General features: G+C 54.7%; 27 non-coding genes and 3 pseudogenes across 27 annotated transcripts in view; all 30 read left to right on the top strand.

Moving 5' to 3' along the window:
* LOC148159310 (5S ribosomal RNA) overlaps positions 1 to 55 on the top strand; it is a 119-nt gene extending 64 nt beyond the window's left edge. The window contains exon 1 of the ribosomal RNA XR_015763552.1: positions 1 to 55. This exon is cut by the window's left edge and continues 64 nt beyond it. This is a non-coding gene — a ribosomal RNA (5S ribosomal RNA).
* A 135-nt stretch (positions 56 to 190) lies between these two features.
* Positions 191 to 309, top strand: LOC148159309 (5S ribosomal RNA). Its single transcript, XR_015763604.1, has one exon. It is a non-coding gene; the product is annotated as a 5S ribosomal RNA (ribosomal RNA).
* Positions 310 to 446: 137 nt separating this feature from the next.
* LOC148159308 (5S ribosomal RNA) lies at positions 447 to 565 on the top strand. The gene has a single exon (XR_015763331.1). It is a non-coding gene; the product is annotated as a 5S ribosomal RNA (ribosomal RNA).
* A 135-nt stretch (positions 566 to 700) lies between these two features.
* LOC148159307 (5S ribosomal RNA) lies at positions 701 to 819 on the top strand. Its single transcript, XR_015763603.1, has one exon. It is a non-coding gene; the product is annotated as a 5S ribosomal RNA (ribosomal RNA).
* Positions 820 to 956: 137 nt separating this feature from the next.
* On the top strand, positions 957 to 1075 carry LOC148159306 (5S ribosomal RNA). Its single transcript, XR_015763330.1, has one exon. It is a non-coding gene; the product is annotated as a 5S ribosomal RNA (ribosomal RNA).
* A 137-nt stretch (positions 1076 to 1212) lies between these two features.
* Positions 1213 to 1331, top strand: LOC148159305 (5S ribosomal RNA). The gene has a single exon (XR_015763329.1). It is a non-coding gene; the product is annotated as a 5S ribosomal RNA (ribosomal RNA).
* A 133-nt stretch (positions 1332 to 1464) lies between these two features.
* On the top strand, positions 1465 to 1583 carry LOC148159304 (5S ribosomal RNA). The gene has a single exon (XR_015763419.1). It is a non-coding gene; the product is annotated as a 5S ribosomal RNA (ribosomal RNA).
* A 133-nt stretch (positions 1584 to 1716) lies between these two features.
* LOC148159303 (5S ribosomal RNA) lies at positions 1717 to 1825 on the top strand (annotated as a pseudogene).
* A 133-nt stretch (positions 1826 to 1958) lies between these two features.
* Positions 1959 to 2077, top strand: LOC148159302 (5S ribosomal RNA). Its single transcript, XR_015763394.1, has one exon. It is a non-coding gene; the product is annotated as a 5S ribosomal RNA (ribosomal RNA).
* A 133-nt stretch (positions 2078 to 2210) lies between these two features.
* LOC148159301 (5S ribosomal RNA) lies at positions 2211 to 2329 on the top strand. Its single transcript, XR_015763498.1, has one exon. It is a non-coding gene; the product is annotated as a 5S ribosomal RNA (ribosomal RNA).
* Positions 2330 to 2466: 137 nt separating this feature from the next.
* LOC148159300 (5S ribosomal RNA) lies at positions 2467 to 2585 on the top strand. Its single transcript, XR_015763508.1, has one exon. It is a non-coding gene; the product is annotated as a 5S ribosomal RNA (ribosomal RNA).
* Positions 2586 to 2722: 137 nt separating this feature from the next.
* Positions 2723 to 2841, top strand: LOC148159299 (5S ribosomal RNA). Its single transcript, XR_015763428.1, has one exon. It is a non-coding gene; the product is annotated as a 5S ribosomal RNA (ribosomal RNA).
* A 137-nt stretch (positions 2842 to 2978) lies between these two features.
* On the top strand, positions 2979 to 3097 carry LOC148159298 (5S ribosomal RNA). The gene has a single exon (XR_015763535.1). It is a non-coding gene; the product is annotated as a 5S ribosomal RNA (ribosomal RNA).
* Positions 3098 to 3234: 137 nt separating this feature from the next.
* On the top strand, positions 3235 to 3353 carry LOC148159297 (5S ribosomal RNA). The gene has a single exon (XR_015763328.1). It is a non-coding gene; the product is annotated as a 5S ribosomal RNA (ribosomal RNA).
* Positions 3354 to 3490: 137 nt separating this feature from the next.
* On the top strand, positions 3491 to 3609 carry LOC148159296 (5S ribosomal RNA). Its single transcript, XR_015763327.1, has one exon. It is a non-coding gene; the product is annotated as a 5S ribosomal RNA (ribosomal RNA).
* Positions 3610 to 3742: 133 nt separating this feature from the next.
* Positions 3743 to 3861, top strand: LOC148159295 (5S ribosomal RNA). The gene has a single exon (XR_015763418.1). It is a non-coding gene; the product is annotated as a 5S ribosomal RNA (ribosomal RNA).
* A 133-nt stretch (positions 3862 to 3994) lies between these two features.
* On the top strand, positions 3995 to 4103 carry LOC148159294 (5S ribosomal RNA; annotated as a pseudogene).
* A 135-nt stretch (positions 4104 to 4238) lies between these two features.
* On the top strand, positions 4239 to 4357 carry LOC148159293 (5S ribosomal RNA). Its single transcript, XR_015763602.1, has one exon. It is a non-coding gene; the product is annotated as a 5S ribosomal RNA (ribosomal RNA).
* Positions 4358 to 4494: 137 nt separating this feature from the next.
* Positions 4495 to 4613, top strand: LOC148159292 (5S ribosomal RNA). Its single transcript, XR_015763326.1, has one exon. It is a non-coding gene; the product is annotated as a 5S ribosomal RNA (ribosomal RNA).
* A 135-nt stretch (positions 4614 to 4748) lies between these two features.
* Positions 4749 to 4867, top strand: LOC148159291 (5S ribosomal RNA). The gene has a single exon (XR_015763664.1). It is a non-coding gene; the product is annotated as a 5S ribosomal RNA (ribosomal RNA).
* A 137-nt stretch (positions 4868 to 5004) lies between these two features.
* Positions 5005 to 5123, top strand: LOC148159290 (5S ribosomal RNA). Its single transcript, XR_015763325.1, has one exon. It is a non-coding gene; the product is annotated as a 5S ribosomal RNA (ribosomal RNA).
* A 137-nt stretch (positions 5124 to 5260) lies between these two features.
* LOC148159289 (5S ribosomal RNA) lies at positions 5261 to 5379 on the top strand. Its single transcript, XR_015763439.1, has one exon. It is a non-coding gene; the product is annotated as a 5S ribosomal RNA (ribosomal RNA).
* A 133-nt stretch (positions 5380 to 5512) lies between these two features.
* Positions 5513 to 5631, top strand: LOC148159288 (5S ribosomal RNA). Its single transcript, XR_015763417.1, has one exon. It is a non-coding gene; the product is annotated as a 5S ribosomal RNA (ribosomal RNA).
* Positions 5632 to 5764: 133 nt separating this feature from the next.
* LOC148159287 (5S ribosomal RNA) lies at positions 5765 to 5873 on the top strand (annotated as a pseudogene).
* A 137-nt stretch (positions 5874 to 6010) lies between these two features.
* Positions 6011 to 6129, top strand: LOC148159286 (5S ribosomal RNA). Its single transcript, XR_015763507.1, has one exon. It is a non-coding gene; the product is annotated as a 5S ribosomal RNA (ribosomal RNA).
* Positions 6130 to 6266: 137 nt separating this feature from the next.
* Positions 6267 to 6385, top strand: LOC148159285 (5S ribosomal RNA). The gene has a single exon (XR_015763427.1). It is a non-coding gene; the product is annotated as a 5S ribosomal RNA (ribosomal RNA).
* Positions 6386 to 6522: 137 nt separating this feature from the next.
* LOC148159284 (5S ribosomal RNA) lies at positions 6523 to 6641 on the top strand. The gene has a single exon (XR_015763534.1). It is a non-coding gene; the product is annotated as a 5S ribosomal RNA (ribosomal RNA).
* Positions 6642 to 6778: 137 nt separating this feature from the next.
* LOC148159283 (5S ribosomal RNA) lies at positions 6779 to 6897 on the top strand. The gene has a single exon (XR_015763324.1). It is a non-coding gene; the product is annotated as a 5S ribosomal RNA (ribosomal RNA).
* A 137-nt stretch (positions 6898 to 7034) lies between these two features.
* LOC148159282 (5S ribosomal RNA) lies at positions 7035 to 7153 on the top strand. The gene has a single exon (XR_015763321.1). It is a non-coding gene; the product is annotated as a 5S ribosomal RNA (ribosomal RNA).
* Positions 7154 to 7286: 133 nt separating this feature from the next.
* Positions 7287 to 7405, top strand: LOC148159281 (5S ribosomal RNA). Its single transcript, XR_015763416.1, has one exon. It is a non-coding gene; the product is annotated as a 5S ribosomal RNA (ribosomal RNA).
* The last annotated feature ends 95 nt before the right edge of the window (positions 7406 to 7500 follow it).

The following is a 7500-nucleotide window of genomic DNA, read 5'->3' as shown; positions in this document are numbered from 1 at the left end:
GGCCTGGTTAGTACTTAGATGGGAGACCGCCTGGGAATACCAGGTGCTGTAAGCCTCTTTGTGCAGCAGAGGGTGCTGCTGCTCCCTTTGGGCTACGCGTCCGACATGCATTTAGTTTCAGGCCCAACAAAAAGCAAGCGCCAGCTAGCTGCTCTGCTGTACAAAATGCTGGAGCTGACGCTGCTTTTCGGATTACGGCCACACTACCTTGAGAACGCCCGATCTCGTCTGATCTCGGAAGCTAAGCAGGGTCGGACCTGGTTAGTACTTGGATGGGAGACCGCCTGGGAATACCAGGTGCTGTAAGCCGTTTTGTTCAGCAGAGGGTGCTGCTGCTCCCTTTGGGCTACGCGTCCGACATGCATTTAGTTTGTCAGGCCCAACAAAAAGCAAGCGCCAGCTAGCTGCTCTGCTGTACAAAATGCTGGAGCTGACGCTGCTTTTCGGCTTACGGCCACACTACCTTGAGAACGCCCGATCTCGTCTGATCTCGGAAGCTAAGCAGGGTCGGGCCTGGTTAGTACTTGGATGGGAGACCGCCTGGGAATACCAGGTGCTGTAAGCCTCTTTGTGCAGCAGAGGGTGCTGCTGCTCCCTTTGGGCTACGCGTCCGACATGCATTTAGTTTCAGGCCCAACAAAAAGCAAGCGCCAGCTAGCTGCTCTGCTGTACAAAATGCTGGAGCTGACGCTGCTTTTCGGATTACGGCCACACTACCTTGAGAACGCCCGATCTCGTCTGATCTCGGAAGCTAAGCAGGGTCGGACCTGGTTAGTACTTGGATGGGAGACCGCCTGGGAATACCAGGTGCTGTAAGCCGTTTTGTTCAGCAGAGGGTGCTGCTGCTCCCTTTGGGCTACGCGTCCGACATGCATTTAGTTTGTCAGGCCCAACAAAAAGCAAGCGCCAGCTAGCTGCTCTGCTGTACAAAATGCTGGAGCTGACGCTGCTTTTCGGCTTACGGCCACACTACCTTGAGAACGCCCGATCTCGTCTGATCTCGGAAGCTAAGCAGGGTCGGGCCTGGTTAGTACTTGGATGGGAGACCGCCTGGGAATACCAGGTGCTGTAAGCCTTTTTGTGCAGCAGAGGGTGCTGCTGCTCCCTTTGGGCTACGCGTCCGACATGCATTTAGTTTGTCAGGCCCAACAAAAAGCAAGCGCCAGCTAGCTGCTCTGCTGTACAAAATGCTGGAGCTGACGCTGCTTTTCGGCTTACGGCCACACTACCTTGAGAACGCCCGATCTCGTCTGATCTCGGAAGCTAAGCAGGGTCGGGCCTGGTTAGTACTTGGATGGGAGACCGCCTGGGAATACCAGGTGCTGTAAGCCTTTTTGTGCAGCAGAGGGTGCTGCTGCTCCCTTTGGGCTACACGTCATGCATTTACTTTGTCAGGCCCAATAAAAAGCAAGCGCCAGCTAGCTGCTCTGCTGTACAAAATGCTGGAGCTGACGCTGCTTTTCGGCTTACGGCCACACTACCTTGAGAACGCCCGATCTCGTCTGATCTCGGAAGCTAAGCAGGGTCGGGCCTGGTTAGTACTTGGATGGGAGACCGCCTGGGAATACCAGGTGCTGTGAGCCTTTTTGTGCAGCAGAGGGTGCTGCTGCTCCCTTTGGGCTACACGTCATGCATTTACTTTGTCAGTCCCAATAAAAAGCAAGCACCAACTAGCTGCTCTGCTGTACAAAATGCTGGAGCTGACGCTGCGTTTCGGCTTACGGCCACACTACCTTGAGAACGCCTGATCTCGGAAGCTAAGCAGGGTCGGGTCTGGTTAGTACTTGGATGGGAGACCGCCTGGGAATACCAGGTGCTGTAAGCCTTTTTGTGCAGCAGAGGGTGCTGCTGCTCCCTTTGGGCTACACGTCATGCATTTACTTTGTCAGGCCCAATAAAAAGCAAGCGCCAACTAGCTGCTCTGCTGTACAAAATGCTGGAGCTGACACTGCTTTTAGGCTTACGGCCACACTACCTTGAGAACGCCCGATCTCGTCTGATCTCGGAAGCTAAGCAGGGTCGGGCCTGGTTAGTACTTGGATGGGACACCACCTGGGAATACCAGGTGCTGTAAGCCGTTTTGTTCAGCAGAGGGTGCTGCTGCTCCCTTTGGGCTACACGTCATGCATTTACTTTGTCAGGCCCAACAAAAAGCAAGCGCCAGCTAGCTGCTCTGCTGTACAAAATGCTGGAGCTGACGCTGCTTTTCGGCTTACGGCCACACTGCCTTGAGAACGCCCGATCTCGTCTGATCTCGGAAGCTAAGCAGGGTCGGGCCTGGTTAGTACTTGGATGGGAGACCGCCTGGGAATACCAGGTGCTGTAAGCCTTTTTGTGCAGCAGAGGGTGCTGCTGCTCCCTTTGGGCTACGCGTCCGACATGCATTTAGTTTGTCAGGCCCAACAAAAAGCAAGCGCCAGCTAGCTGCTCTGCTGTACAAAATGCTGGAGCTGACGCTGCTTTTCGGATTACGGCCACACTACCTTGAGAACGCCCGATCTCGTCTGATCTCGGAAGCTAAGCAGGGTCGGGCCTGGTTAGTACTTGGATGGGAGACCGCCTGGGAATACCAGGTGCTGTAAGCCTTTTTGTGCAGCAGAGGGTGCTGCTGCTCCCTTTGGGCTACGCGTCCGACATGCATTTAGTTTGTCAGGCCCAACAAAAAGCAAGCGCCAGCTAGCTGCTCTGCTGTACAAAATGCTGGAGCTGACGCTGCTTTTCGGATTACGGCCACACTACCTTGAGAACGCCCGATCTCATCTGATCTCGGAAGCTAAGCAGGGTCGGGCCTGGTTAGTACTTGGATGGGAGACCGCCTGGGAATACCAGGTGCTGTAAGCCTTTTTGTGCAGCAGAGGGTGCTGCTGCTCCCTTTGGGCTACGCGTCCGACATGCATTTAGTTTGTCAGGCCCAACAAAAAGCAAGCGCCAGCTAGCTGCTCTGCTGTACAAAATGCTGGAGCTGACGCTGCTTTTTGGATTACGGCCACACTACCTTGAGAACGCCCGATCTCGTCTGATCTCGGAAGATAAGCAGGGTCGGGCCTGGTTAGTACTTGGATGGGAGACCGCCTGGGAATACCAGGTGCTGTAAGCCGTTTTGTTCAGCAGAGGGTGCTGCTGCTCCCTTTGGGCTACGCGTCCGACATGCATTTAGTTTGTCAGGCCCAACAAAAAGCAAGCGCCAGCTAGCTGCTCTGCTGTACAAAATGCTGGAGCTGACGCTGCTTTTCGGCTTACGGCCACACTACCTTGAGAACGCCCGATCTCGTCTGATCTCGGAAGCTAAGCAGGGTCGGGCCTGGTTAGTACTTGGATGGGAGACCGCCTGGGAATACCAGGTGCTGTAAGCCTTTTTGTGCAGCAGAGGGTGCTGCTGCTCCCTTTGGGCTACGCGTCCGACATGCATTTAGTTTGTCAGGCCCAACAAAAAGCAAGCGCCAGCTAGCTGCTCTGCTGTACAAAATGCTGGAGCTGACGCTGCTTTTCGGCTTACGGCCACACTACCTTGAGAACGCCCGATCTCGTCTGATCTCGGAAGCTAAGCAGGGTCGGGCCTGGTTAGTACTTGGATGGGAGACCGCCTGGGAATACCAGGTGCTGTAAGCCTTTTTGTGCAGCAGAGGGTGCTGCTGCTCCCTTTGGGCTACACGTCATGCATTTACTTTGTCAGGCCCAATAAAAAGCAAGCGCCAGCTAGCTGCTCTGCTGTACAAAATGCTGGAGCTGATGCTGCTTTTCGGCTTACGGCCACACTACCTTGAGAACGCCCGATCTCGTCTGATCTCGGAAGCTAAGCAGGGTCGGGCCTGGTTAGTACTTGGATGGGAGACCGCCTGGGAATACCAGGTGCTGTGAGCCTTTTTGTGCAGCAGAGGGTGCTGCTGCTCCCTTTGGGCTACACGTCATGCATTTACTTTGTCAGTCCCAATAAAAAGCAAGCACCAACTAGCTGCTCTGCTGTACAAAATGCTGGAGCTGACGCTGCGTTTCGGCTTACGGCCACACTACCTTGAGAACGCCTGATCTCGGAAGCTAAGCAGGGTCGGGTCTGGTTAGTACTTGGATGGGAGACCGCCTGGGAATACCAGGTGCTGTAAGCCTCTTTGTGCAGCAGAGGGTGCTGCTGCTCCCTTTGGGCTACGCGTCCGACATGCATTTAGTTTCAGGCCCAACAAAAAGCAAGCGCCAGCTAGCTGCTCTGCTGTACAAAATGCTGGAGCTGACGCTGCTTTTCGGATTACGGCCACACTACCTTGAGAACGCCCGATCTCGTCTGATCTCGGAAGCTAAGCAGGGTCGGACCTGGTTAGTACTTGGATGGGAGACCGCCTGGGAATACCAGGTGCTGTAAGCCGTTTTGTTCAGCAGAGGGTGCTGCTGCTCCCTTTGGGCTACGCGTCCGACATGCATTTAGTTTGTCAGGCCCAACAAAAAGCAAGCGCCAGCTAGCTGCTCTGCTGTACAAAATGCTGGAGCTGACGCTGCTTTTCGGCTTACGGCCACACTACCTTGAGAACGCCCGATCTCGTCTGATCTCGGAAGCTAAGCAGGGTCGGGCCTGGTTAGTACTTGGATGGGAGACCGCCTGGGAATACCAGGTGCTGTAAGCCTCTTTGTGCAGCAGAGGGTGCTGCTGCTCCCTTTGGGCTACGCGTCCGACATGCATTTAGTTTCAGGCCCAACAAAAAGCAAGCGCCAGCTAGCTGCTCTGCTGTACAAAATGCTGGAGCTGACGCTGCTTTTCGGATTACGGCCACACTACCTTGAGAACGCCCGATCTCGTCTGATCTCGGAAGGTAAGCAGGGTCGGACCTGGTTAGTACTTGGATGGGAGACCGCCTGGGAATACCAGGTGCTGTAAGCCGTTTTGTTCAGCAGAGGGTGCTGCTGCTCCCTTTGGGCTACGCGTCCGACATGCATTTAGTTTGTCAGGCCCAACAAAAAGCAAGCGCCAGCTAGCTGCTCTGCTGTACAAAATGCTGGAGCTGACGCTGCTTTTCGGCTTACGGCCACACTACCTTGAGAACGCCCGATCTCGTCTGATCTCGGAAGCTAAGCAGGGTCGGGCCTGGTTAGTACTTGGATGGGAGACCGCCTGGGAATACCAGGTGCTGTAAGCCTTTTTGTGCAGCAGAGGGTGCTGCTGCTCCCTTTGGGCTACGCGTCCGACATGCATTTAGTTTGTCAGGCCCAACAAAAAGCAAGCGCCAGCTAGCTGCTCTGCTGTACAAAATGCTGGAGCTGACGCTGCTTTTCGGCTTACGGCCACACTACCTTGAGAACGCCCGATCTCGTCTGATCTCGGAAGCTAAGCAGGGTCGGGCCTGGTTAGTACTTGGACGGGAGACCGCCTGGGAATACCAGGTGCTGTAAGCCTTTTTGTGCAGCAGAGGGTGCTGCTGCTCCCTTTGGGCTACACGTCATGCATTTACTTTGTCAGGCCCAATAAAAAGCAAGCGCCAGCTAGCTGCTCTGCTGTACAAAATGCTGGAGCTGACGCTGCTTTTCGGCTTACGGCCACACTACCTTGAGAACGCCCGATCTCGTCTGATCTCGGAAGCTAAGCAGGGTCGGGCCTGGTTAGTACTTGGATGGGAGACCGCCTGGGAATACCAGGTGCTGTGAGCCTTTTTGTGCAGCAGAGGGTGCTGCTGCTCCCTTTGGGCTACACGTCATGCATTTACTTTGTCAGTCCCAATAAAAAGCAAGCACCAACTAGCTGCTCTGCTGTACAAAATGCTGGAGCTGACGCTGCGTTTCGGCTTACGGCCACACTACCTTGAGAACGCCTGATCTCGGAAGCTAAGCAGGGTCGGGTCTGGTTAGTACTTGGATGGGAGACCGCCTGGGAATACCAGGTGCTGTAAGCCTTTTTGTGCAGCAGAGGGTGCTGCTGCTCCCTTTGGGCTACGCGTCCGACATGCATTTAGTTTGTCAGGCCCAACAAAAAGCAAGCGCCAGCTAGCTGCTCTGCTGTACAAAATGCTGGAGCTGACGCTGCTTTTCGGATTACGGCCACACTACCTTGAGAACGCCCGATCTCGTCTGATCTCGGAAGCTAAGCAGGGTCGGGCCTGGTTAGTACTTGGATGGGAGACCGCCTGGGAATACCAGGTGCTGTAAGCCTTTTTGTGCAGCAGAGGGTGCTGCTGCTCCCTTTGGGCTACGCGTCCGACATGCATTTAGTTTGTCAGGCCCAACAAAAAGCAAGCGCCAGCTAGCTGCTCTGCTGTACAAAATGCTGGAGCTGACGCTGCTTTTCGGATTACGGCCACACTACCTTGAGAACGCCCGATCTCATCTGATCTCGGAAGCTAAGCAGGGTCGGGCCTGGTTAGTACTTGGATGGGAGACCGCCTGGGAATACCAGGTGCTGTAAGCCTTTTTGTGCAGCAGAGGGTGCTGCTGCTCCCTTTGGGCTACGCGTCCGACATGCATTTAGTTTGTCAGGCCCAACAAAAAGCAAGCGCCAGCTAGCTGCTCTGCTGTACAAAATGCTGGAGCTGACGCTGCTTTTTGGATTACGGCCACACTACCTTGAGAACGCCCGATCTCGTCTGATCTCGGAAGATAAGCAGGGTCGGGCCTGGTTAGTACTTGGATGGGAGACCGCCTGGGAATACCAGGTGCTGTAAGCCGTTTTGTTCAGCAGAGGGTGCTGCTGCTCCCTTTGGGCTACGCGTCCGACATGCATTTAGTTTGTCAGGCCCAACAAAAAGCAAGCGCCAGCTAGCTGCTCTGCTGTACAAAATGCTGGAGCTGACGCTGCTTTTCGGCTTACGGCCACACTACCTTGAGAACGCCCGATCTCGTCTGATCTCGGAAGCTAAGCAGGGTCGGGCCTGGTTAGTACTTGGATGGGAGACCGCCTGGGAATACCAGGTGCTGTAAGCCTTTTTGTGCAGCAGAGGGTGCTGCTGCTCCCTTTGGGCTACGCGTCCGACATGCATTTAGTTTGTCAGGCCCAACAAAAAGCAAGCGCCAGCTAGCTGCTCTGCTGTACAAAATGCTGGAGCTGACGCTGCTTTTCGGCTTACGGCCACACTACCTTGAGAACGCCCGATCTCGTCTGATCTCGGAAGCTAAGCAGGGTCAGGCCTGGTTAGTACTTGGATGGGAGACCGCCTGGGAATACCAGGTGCTGTAAGCCTTTTTGTGCAGCAGAGGGTGCTGCTGCTCCCTTTGGGCTACACGTCATGCATTTACTTTGTCAGGCCCAATAAAAAGCAAGCGCCAGCTAGCTGCTCTGCTGTACAAAATGCTGGAGCTGACGCTGCTTTTCGGCTTACGGCCACACTACCTTGAGAACGCCCGATCTCGTCTGATCTCGGAAGCTAAGCAGGGTCGGGCCTGGTTAGTACTTGGATGGGAGACCGCCTGGGAATACCAGGTGCTGTGAGCCTTTTTGTGCAGCAGAGGGTGCTGCTGCTCCCTTTGGGCTACACGTCATGCATTTACTTTGTCAGTCCCAATAAAAAGCAAGCACCAACTAGCTGC

Source organism: Poecilia mexicana, unplaced genomic scaffold (assembly GCF_051168715.1).
Source record: "Poecilia mexicana isolate PSO_F unplaced genomic scaffold, ASM5116871v1 scaffold_6, whole genome shotgun sequence".
NCBI lineage: Eukaryota > Metazoa > Chordata > Actinopteri > Cyprinodontiformes > Poeciliidae > Poecilia > Poecilia mexicana.
The sequence above is the reverse complement of the archived record's forward strand: the minus strand, read 5'-3'. Positions and strand labels throughout refer to the sequence as shown.